Here is a 10653-nt window from a genome sequence, read left to right as displayed (position 1 = left end):
GCTTCATACCACGCGCACCAGCAGGTATATTTCACTGGTCATCCCCAAAGCCAACTCCTACTTTGGTCGCCTTTCCTTCCAGTTCTCTGCTGCCAATGACTGGAACAAATTGCAAAAATCACTGAAGCTGGAGTCTTATATCTCCCTCACTAACTGTAAGCATCAGCTGTCAGAGCAGCTTACCGATCATTGCACATGTACACAGCCCATCTGTAAATAGCCAACCCAACTACCTCATCCCCATATTGCTTTTTTTCTCCTTTGCACCCCAGTATCTCTACTTGCACATTCATCTTCTGCACATCTATCACTCCAGTGTTTCATTTCTAAATTGTAATTATTTTGCCACTATGGCCTATTTATTGCCTTACCTCCCTAATCTTACTACATTTGCACACACTGTATATAGATTTTTCTATTGTGTTATTGACTGTACGTTTGTTTATCCCATGTGTAACTCTGTGTTGTTTGTGTCGCACTGCTTTGCTTTATCTTGGCCAGGTCGTAGCTGTAAATGAGAACTTGTTCTCAACTGGCTAAATAAAGGTGAAATAAAAAAATTCAAATACAATTTTGTACATATCCACTGCATACATGCCATGCGACAAAGTTGGTTCCTGTTTCAGTCACATCTTTGGTCACGTTCGCGTGGGTCAAACAAAAACACCCTAATGATTGGTTGACAATAGAGCCTCCCACATTGCAGGTGATGGCTGCAGGATGAAGTTGTTTAAGAGCAACTGCAGAAACTTGCAGACAACTACAGTCAAAACTTCATGGTCTTTGATCACAGACAATTTATATCCGGATGGGGCCGCAGTGTCTCCTGACCCCTCCTGTCTCAGCCTCCAGTATTTATGCTGCAGTAGTTTATGTGTCGGGGGGCTAGGGTCAGTCTGTCACATCTGGAGTATTTCTCTTGTCTTTTCCGGTGTCCTGTGTGAATTTAAATATGCTCTCTCTAATTCTCTCTTTCTTTCTTTCTTTCTCTCTCTCGGAGGACCTGAGCCCTAGGACCATGCCTCAGGACTACCTGGCTTGATGACGCCTTGCTGTCCCCAGTTCACCTGGCCGTGCTGCTGCTCCAGTTCCAACTGTTCTGCCTGCAGCTATGGAACCCTGACCTGTTCACTGGACGTGCTACCTGTCCCAGATCTGCTGTCCCAGACCTGGTGGAACCCTGACCTGTTCACCGGACGTGCTACCTGTCCCAGACCTGCTGTTTTCAACTCTCTAGAGACAGCAGGAGCGGTAGAGATACTCTCAAAGATCGGCTATGAAAAAGCCAACTGACACTTACTCTTGTGTTACTGACTTGTTGCACCCTCGACAACTACTATGATTATTATTATTTGACCATGCTGGTCATTTATGAACGTTTGAACATCTTGGCCATGTTCTGTTATAATCTCCACCCGGCACAGCCAGAAGAGGACTGGCCCCCCCCTCATAGCCTGGTTCCTCTCTAGGTTTCTTCCTAGGTTTTGGCCTTTCTAGGGAGTTTTTCCTAGCCACCGTGCTTCTACACCTGCATTACTTGCTGTTTGGGGTTTTAGGCTGGGTTTCTGTACAGCACTTTGAGATATCAGCTGATGTAAGAAGGGCTATATAAATACATTTGATTTGAAATTTGATTTGATATCCCCATAATGCAACAAACTTTTAAAAGCGGTGACCATCTTGACAAAAGTGATCCGCACAAACACGTCAAAAGGGATGCTGAATTGGGAAGTGGTCCAACCAACTATCATTCGTCACAGCTGTAGCCTGTATTTGAGATCCCAACGTAGCACTAACCGTTTAGAGTCTCTGTGCCAAGATGGCAATGCACAGCCTGTGTGTGTGAGAGATAGAGAGAGAGACTTCCTTGAGGTGACACAACTATTGCTAGTTATGTTATTTGAATAACCTACCTGGCATTATGTTTGTTATTTTCTCATAGCTCTCAAGCTATCAATAAAAAAAAACAGACTATAAATGGATCCTACAAAATAAAATTGCTATTCATATTGTTTGGGAACACTGACGACAGTAACACCAATATCATACATAAATAAATAAAAATATATGCTGAGATGTAGACAACTTCATCAACATGGTCCAGAGATTTTCCTGCATTATTATTTTAGTGTATTTTATGCCACATGGTGACGCTGTTTCATCATTTTAAATGATTTTGGTGAAATGTGATCAAACTACTTCAACAGGAACTGACGTTTATCTGTGCGAGCGGGTGGATGGATGGAAAACAATTGCAGCTGCAGGAAAATGATTACAAACATCGTACCGCTCAAAGGTGAGAAATGTCTATTTATTTACCGGAAATATATGTACGTAAAAGTTAAGATACCGATAGCTATTGGCAGATATCCGTAAGGTATTCGAGCCTTGCTCGTACTCAAAATCCTGCGTTTCTTCCTTCTTGTGTTTCACTTTGTTGGCAGGTCACTGAGTGCTTTAAATGATAGTGATGCGCAAACTTCTGATCATCGAACATAAACGTTTGACGCCTCGAGCACATTATTCCAAGACACATGGCACGCGTGTCCACATTGATTCGACGTTGAAATATATATAGATATATTTCTATGTCTAGTTGAACTTATCCACTGAAGCCAAACTATGTTGACAACACTTTTATTCACTAATCAGTTCTAGCTAGTTAGTCGACTTTCAAAAATTAAAAAAAAAAAATATCTGATGAGTCTTCAATTCACATGTGTGTACATCAAAGTCAAAGCATTATTTGTGGCAGGAATTCTATTTAGAGCTTGTAGGCTTCAAAGTGAATTCAGCTCGAGTCCGGTGTGCCTTATTTTTTTAAGGACTGGTGGTATATACTTACCCCAATGTAGGCCCCTATGTGGATAGTTGAGATAAATATGTGATCTGTAGCCCAGACTGTCAGAGAATTAATTTGTGCCAATGTTTGCCTCAATCAAGTCGCAAATCCAAAGCGCTTTCAACATCAAATTAGAAGTTGCTGAAGTTATTTTGCACATTCCTCAGTGAACATCTAACTTAAACTTCTCAGTCTGTAGCGTTGTTCTTTGCTATTGCTAACTGCCTGTTGCATCCTGCTAAGCTGTCATCATGGCTGCTGCTGATCAGGGGGTGAGCTTCCCAAAAACATTAAGATACTTTTTAGAATTACGATCATCATTCCTCCACTGCCTATCAATTATTTTAGTGCTAAAGATTATCTTTGTTTTTGGGAAACTTACTGCAGTATAGTTTGTAGTGTACTACAGAAAGACTCCTTTGAGTGGTCGATATCTATTTGCCCACTCCCAGAGGGAAAGGCTGGATCTGTGTCTGTGAGCGATTTTGCAACTGGTAACCATGAGCATGAAAGTGCATATACTGGTATTGTACTGAGGTTATGACCTGACATTTTGAGTGGGGAGTTAGCCTATCATCAATTGCCACTTTGTTTCCTACTTTTACTTCAAATCTCATTTACATGGACAAAATTTGACAGAGTTGTGTTTAGGTTATTGGGACTGTACTGTCAAGCATGGACACTATAAAGTCTTGCCTGTTTCTTTTTATAGGCTAGATGTGAATAATATAGCAGCCGCCTTTATCCAAAGTGTGTGGGTGTCCCCTGGAATCGAACCCACAATCCTGGCATTTCCAGCACCGTGCTCTACCGACTGAGCCATATGTTCTGCACAAGTTCTGTTCCACCCAAAGCAGCGGGAAGATCAGCATTTGAGATTTGTCCCAGCCATTGGCCATCATTGTACAAACTGAATCTATAAAAGCTATAAGCATGACTTGGTTACTTAGTCCTGTCTTAAAGATGTTCTTTTCTACCTTGATCCGCTGCCCGGTATGTCTGCTTCAGATTGGTAGTGGCGGCCTGCTACTTGCATTTTTATTAGGCAATTTGTAAAGAGACCATTCTACTCAATCCAGTGAACAAATTATCTCTGAAAGTTCCAAACTGACCCCTGCATCCTTAAATTATTCCAGTCAAGCAGACATTTCCACTGGAGAAGAATGGTAGTAGCTAGCTCCCAGTATCGCCTGTCTTTTTAGCCCAAATTACTTTGAGGGGAAACTAACAATGTTCTCAGAGCCGTTTAGAAGTAGTTAGGGAATTTGGCCCAAAAATTGTTTACAGCACCATGGGTATATCTTTTTTTTATTTTTTACTTTGAGCTATTTCTATTCCTTATCTCCAACTTTTTATTTTATTTTACCCGTTGCCTTTTAAGGGCTTCTAAAACATGATGGCATCTCAGGTCAGGACCCTTTGTTCTGGGGATTAGGTTTAGTGGCTGAAGGTTTAGCCTGTCTTTCTGTAGCCACTCATAGTAATATGTAGGCTAAACGTAAGAGACATTTGGGTACATTAAGTTTTGAACTGTATTGGTGAGTCATGTCCACACATTTATATGGCATAGGCCTACATTCTCTCTTTCTTCTTCAATGACCCTTCATTTGAATGGGATGGGTAGTTCAAAGCTTCACGATGAAAAATGTCTATAGGCCTGATCCCTCACTATATGTAGCCTAGTCTATAACATTTACAGATGCCATTGTCCACTGCATCAACTCAGAGTAGGGTTTAAGCTACTGTTTGAAGGGGAGACTGAGGTCAGAACTTGTCACGCTGCAAATTTGAGGCAGGGTTACATGATGATGAAGAATCCAAAAAATGAATCCAGTACCACCACAGTCTGCCTACCTCTTTCCTTTACCCAGATCAAACTCAGTTGACGTCTGTCTGGCAGAATGTGGCTTCACTAAGCTCATAGACAAATGTTTGAGTGCTGCTGCGGTTGGTTTTCCACCACCGGAATCTCTGCCCAGGCTCTGATATTAGCACAGCTGATAAGACACCCTTGGGCCATAGAGTACACAATGCTACAGAGAGGGAGTGAGAGACCCGCCTGGCTGCCTTACATGCCAAATTCCTCACACACATTAGTGCTAGGCTAGCTAGAGAGAGCCCAGGCACAGCTAGCCTTCACCACAATGGGAGGTGGGAGGGAAACTCAGGAGAGGCTTCTGTCGCCTGATAGCGAGTATCTGACTGAGGGACTGGGCAGTGACAAGAATTTGTTTGTTGTGTTTTAGATCTGTGTCGTTTGAGGAACTCGGTAAATGCACACACGTTGCCGGTTTCTGCCAACACATAGGCCTGTAGACGTTCTACACCCACCCACCTGCTCCACATTACTGAGATCTGTTACAGAAGAGAACAAACTGTATTTTAAAGAGCTTTTGTAGATAAGAAATCGGCTATATCCAATATTTTGTTAAAGTCTTACAATTCCTTCTAAGGCACTGGCATCATGGTAATAAAATTTAGCCTGTGTCAGTGAAGTTTCTCATACGACATCATCATTTCATTAACTCCATACCCATATCATTATGGTTGTTTGATCATAAACTGTGATGTCAGTTTTCACAAGAAACAAAGCCACAGATGACAAGGCCATTCCTTGCAGCTGTATGAGACAGACAATCAATTTCAATGAAAAGGGCATGCAGTTGATGTGTGTTGGCCTACAGTGTGAACTGATTCTCGACTCTAACACAGACAGGCAAAATAAGTAGGACAAACGCAATACGCATAACAGTCAATCAATACATAGATCTGTACTGTAGCTACAGCCAGTCAAATCAATAAGGAGGATGTTCTTATTTCGAAACACATTGTTCTGTAGTGTACAACCCATGTGACAGTCCTTGTGCTAGCCAGGCACACTAAACTTTAACAGGCCTTTTATGGACTCCTCTTTACCCTGACTGTGCATAATTTTGTAAGTGGGGTTGTCATGGATTTCTGAGGCAGCATGACTCAAATAGATTTAAATTATTTTCCCTTTCCTCCCTGCTGTCGCTGATCATTTCCATGTAAAAGGACCCATTAGCAGCAACATGTGAAAGTTATAGGAGCATATCAAATTGGGTGTCAAATGAAAGCCAATAGTGTATATTTTTTAGAAATGAAGGCAAGATATGTTTTTCAACCATTTCCCACCCTAAAAATGTGGAATAAGCAAAGGCTTTGATTTCTGGTCACACAGATAGTCTTTAAAAAAAAGTCTTAAAATGTATTAGAAATATACCAAAACACAATAATGTTGAAGTGAAGGCGCCTGCCAACTAATTTCAACAGCAAAGATACAGGTATCCTTTCTAACTCAGTTGCAGGAGAGGAAGGAAACCACTCATGGATTTCACCATGAGGACAATGGTGACTTTAAACCAGTTACAAAGTTTAATGACCGCGATAGGAGAAAACTGAGGATGGATCAACAACATTGTAGTTAATCCACAATACTAACCTAATTGACAGAGTGAAAAGGAAGCCTGTATAGAAAAAAAAATATTCCAAAACATGCATCCTGTTTGCAGCAAGGCACCAAAAAAAAATCCACTACATCACTGAGTACCACTCTTCATATTTTCAGTCATGGTGGTGGCTGCATCATGTTATGGGTGTGCTTGTCATTGTCAAGGACTAGGGATAAAAAAATAACTTCAGGATAAAAAAATAAACGTCTGCTTTCCGACAGAGATTGGGAGACAGTCACTTTTCAGCAGGACAATAACCTAAAACACAAGGCCAAATACACACTGGAGCTGCTTACCAAGATGACATTGAATGTTCCTGAGTGGCCGAGTTAGAATTTTTACTTAAATCAGCTTGAAAGTCTATGGCAAGACTTGAAAACGCAAGACGCAAGAAGGCCTATATTGGTTATCGCGATATTTAGAGTAGCATATCATAGAAGAGGTCTCCCCAAATATCGCCCAACCCTATTAGTTATAGTATTTTTACTGCTAACAATTTTGTTTATGAATTATGATTAAGGCAGCCCCCCGCACCTCTGATTCAGAGGGGTTGGGTTAAATGCGGAAGACGCATTTCATTTGAATGTATTCAGTTGTACTGACTAGGTATCCTTCTTTTCCTTTCCAAAATCGATGAGTGGGAAAAAAATCAGTAACAGAATGACTGCAATTGAATTGGCCACAATGGGAAATCATAGTCACAAACCACAGTTGCAGTAAAGAAAAGTAGAGTATCGTTCAGTACTGTACAACATATTGATTCTCCTTGACCAGAGTGCTGCTTTTGACACGGTGAGACATCAGATCCTCCTCACCAGGCTTGAGGGTCTGGGTGTTGAGGGCACCGCACTCTCCTGGCTACAATCATACCTCACCAACTGGACCCACTAAATCTCTCTCAATGGCCACACCTCAGCTGCAGTTGTACAGGTTGTCCCCCAAGGCTCTGTGCTGGGTCCCTTACTCTTCATCATCTACATCCTCCCCTTTGGTCAGATCCTCCGTCACTTCAACCTTGACTTCCACTGCTACGCCGATGACACCCAGATATACCTCGGCACCAAATCGCTCCTCAACCTACTTCTGACCCACATTGAATCCTGCCTCTCTGCAATAAAAACATGGATGCAACCAAACTTACTCAAGCTCAACAGTGATAAAATGGAACTCCTCCTCATAGGCACAAAATCCACCCTCACCAAAGCTAGAAACGTCACCCTCACTGTCTCTCCCTCCCTCCATGCACACAAGCTTGGAGTCATTCTGGACTCCACACTATCTTTTGACCATCACATAAGACACACTGTCAAATCCTCATAATTCCACCTCTGCAACATTGCCAAAGTCAGGTCTTCCCTCTCCTGTCCTGCCGCTGAAACCCTCATACATGCATTCATCTCCACCCATCTTGACTACTGCAATTCACTACTCTCCGGCATCAACTCAAGCTCCCTCCATAAGCTTCAAATGGTTCAAAGCTCTACATCCCGACTCCTCACCCACACTACGTCCTGGTAGCACTCCCCCCTTTCGTGAACTCCACTGGCTCCCTATCTCCCAACGCATTCATTACAAGATCCTCCTTCTGACCTACAAAGCCCTTCACCACTTTGGCCCCCTTACCTTTGACCACCTTCTCCCCTACAAACCCCCACACACGCACTCCATTCCACCACAGCAGGCCACCTTGTCCCCCCTTTATTATTATAAAAATAAAAGAAATGAGTGTGTAGATCAGCTTTAATATTGCAGCTAGATTGTGGCTTCCTTCAATGTAATTGTCTGCATCATTTCCAATCCCCCATATATTTTCTGTGCATATATTTTTGTGTGTGTGTGTGTGTGTGTGTATATGAATGACAGATTTTTACCTTGTCAGCTCGGGGATTTGATCTTGCAACCTTTCGGTTATTAGTCCAACGTGCTAACCACTAGGCTGCCTGCCGACCAGACCATAACGGACCCTCCTTCCAAATCGATCCCGCTCCAGAGTACAGGCCGCGGTGTAACACTCATTCCTTTGACGATAAACGCGAATCCGACCAGCACCCCATGTGAGACAAAACCGCGACTCGTCAGTGAAGAGCACTTTTTGCCAGTCCTGTCTGGTCCAGCGACGGTGGGTTTGTGCCCATAGGCGACGTTGTTGCCGGTGATGTCTGGTGAGGACCTGCCTTACAACAAGCCTACAAGCCCTCAGTCCAGCCTCTCTCAGCCTATTGCGGACAGTCTGAGCAATGATGGAGGGATTGTGTGTTCCTGGTGTAACTCGGGCAGTCGTTGCAATCCTGTACCTGTCCTACAGGTGTGATGTTCGGATGTACCGATCCTGTGCAGGTCTTACACGTGGTCTGCCACTGCGAGGACGATCAGCTGTCCGTCCTGTCTCCCTGTAGCGCTGTCTTAGGCGTCTCGCAGTACGGACATTGCAATTTATTGCCCTGGCCACGTCTGCAGTCCTCATGCCTCCTTGCAGCATGCCTAAGGCACGTTCACGCAGATGAGCAGGGACCCTGAGCATCTTTCTTTTGGTGTTTTTCAGTCAGTAGAAAGGCCTCTTTAGTGTCCTAAGTTGTCATAACTGTGACCTTAATTGCCTACCGTCTGTAAGCTGTTAGTGTCTTAACGGCCGTTCCACAGGTGCATGTTCATTAATTGTTTATGTTTCATTGAACAAGCATGGGAAACAGTGTTTAAAACCTTTACAATGACGATCTGTGAAGTTATTTGGATATTTACGAATAATCTTTGAAAGACAGGGTCCTGAAAAAGGGACGTTTCTTTTTTGCTAAGTTTATATAACGTAGGTACATGACGTAATAACGCCACGTAAGATTTTGCGCTACGCGTGCAACACAGCATTCCTAACCTAGCCCCCACAATGTCTGCAGTGTGGATCGAGCAGTCATTTGAAAGAGTAAGAAGATTTCTGCGAGGTGACTCAAAGGCGAAATCCATTTAAAGCCAAGGTAATGGCATTCATCGCCCTTGACAATCAACTGTTCTCTGTCGGGGGTGATGTTAGCTTTCACCGACTGGTTGAGCACCGGTACACACTACCAAGTGCGCTATTTTTCAGATGTTGAACTACTGTAATTACACAGTAATGGCGTCACTGCTATTAGCTTCACGACATGCATACTATTGAAAGCCGTTTGGGTCTTTGTGTGTCAAAAAAGATACAGTAGCACTGTCGAAGCTGTACAAAAAAGTCTGCAAGCAAACACCGGCCACGAACGATGTGTTTACTATACTGAGTTGGTAATAGAGGTCGACCGATTTAATCAGAATGGCAATTAACTTGAAATTGGCCCTAATTTTCATAACAATCGGTAATCGGTATTTTTGGCCACCGATTTGCCAATTTATTATTTATTTTATTTTTGTATTTTTAAAAGTGTCTTTTAACACCATTATTTAACTAGGCAAGTCAGATTAAGAACACATTCTTATTTTCAATGACTGCCTAGGAACGGGGGTTAACTGCCTTGTTCAGGGGGGATTCGGGGATTCATTTTTGCAACCTTCCGGTTACTAGTCCAATGCTCTAACCACCTGCCTTACATTGCACTCCACGAGGAGCCTGCATGGCAGGCTGACTACCTGTTACGCGAGGGCAGCAAGAAGCCAAGGTAAGTTGCTAGCTAGCATTAATCTTATCTTATAAAAAACGATCAATCTTAACATAATCACTAGTTAACTACGCATGGTTGATGATATTACTAGTTTATCTAACGTGTCCTGCGTTGCATATAATCGATGCGGTGCCTGTTAATTTCTCATCGAATCACAGCCTACCTCGACAAATGGGTGATGATTTAACAAGTGCATTAGCGAAAAAAGCACTGTCGTTGCACGAATGTACCTAACCATAAACATCAATGCCTTTCTTTAAAATCAGTGCACAAGTATATATTTTTAAACCTGCATATTTAGTTAATATCGCCTGCTAACATGAATTTGTGTCACTTCTCTTGCGTTCCGTGCAAGCAGTCAGGGTATATACAGCAGTTTGGGCCGCCTGGCTCATTGCGAACTGTGTGAAGTCCATTTATTCCTAACAAAGGCCGTAATTAATTTGCCAGAATTGTACATAATTATGACATAACATTGAAGGTTGTGCAATGTAACAGGAATATTTAGACTTAGGGATGCCACCCGTTAGATAAAATACGGAACGGTTCCGTATTTCACAGAAATAATAAACGTTTTGTTTTTGAAATAATAGTTTCCGGATTCGACCATATTAATGACCAAAGGCTCATATTTCCGTGTGTTATTATGTTATAATTAAGTCTATGATTTGATATTTGATAGAGCAGTCTGACTGAGCGATGG

At 42.5% G+C, this 10653-nt stretch overlaps 1 protein-coding gene across 1 annotated transcript in view; it reads left to right on the top strand.

The window, feature by feature from the left end:
- The first annotated feature begins 2196 nt into the window (after positions 1 to 2196).
- Positions 2197 to 10653, top strand: part of LOC115197088 (phosphatidylinositol 4-phosphate 3-kinase C2 domain-containing subunit alpha) — a 49586-nt gene continuing 41129 nt past the window's right edge. The window contains exon 1 of the mRNA XM_029758272.1: positions 2197 to 2296. The gene's annotated coding sequence lies outside the window, so the exon portion shown is untranslated. The remainder of the gene's footprint in view (positions 2297 to 10653) is intronic.

This window comes from Salmo trutta, chromosome 7 (assembly GCF_901001165.1).
Source record: "Salmo trutta chromosome 7, fSalTru1.1, whole genome shotgun sequence".
NCBI classification, from domain to species: domain Eukaryota; kingdom Metazoa; phylum Chordata; class Actinopteri; order Salmoniformes; family Salmonidae; genus Salmo; species Salmo trutta.
Note: the sequence above shows the minus strand (reverse complement) of the source record. Positions and strands in the feature narration are given on the sequence as shown.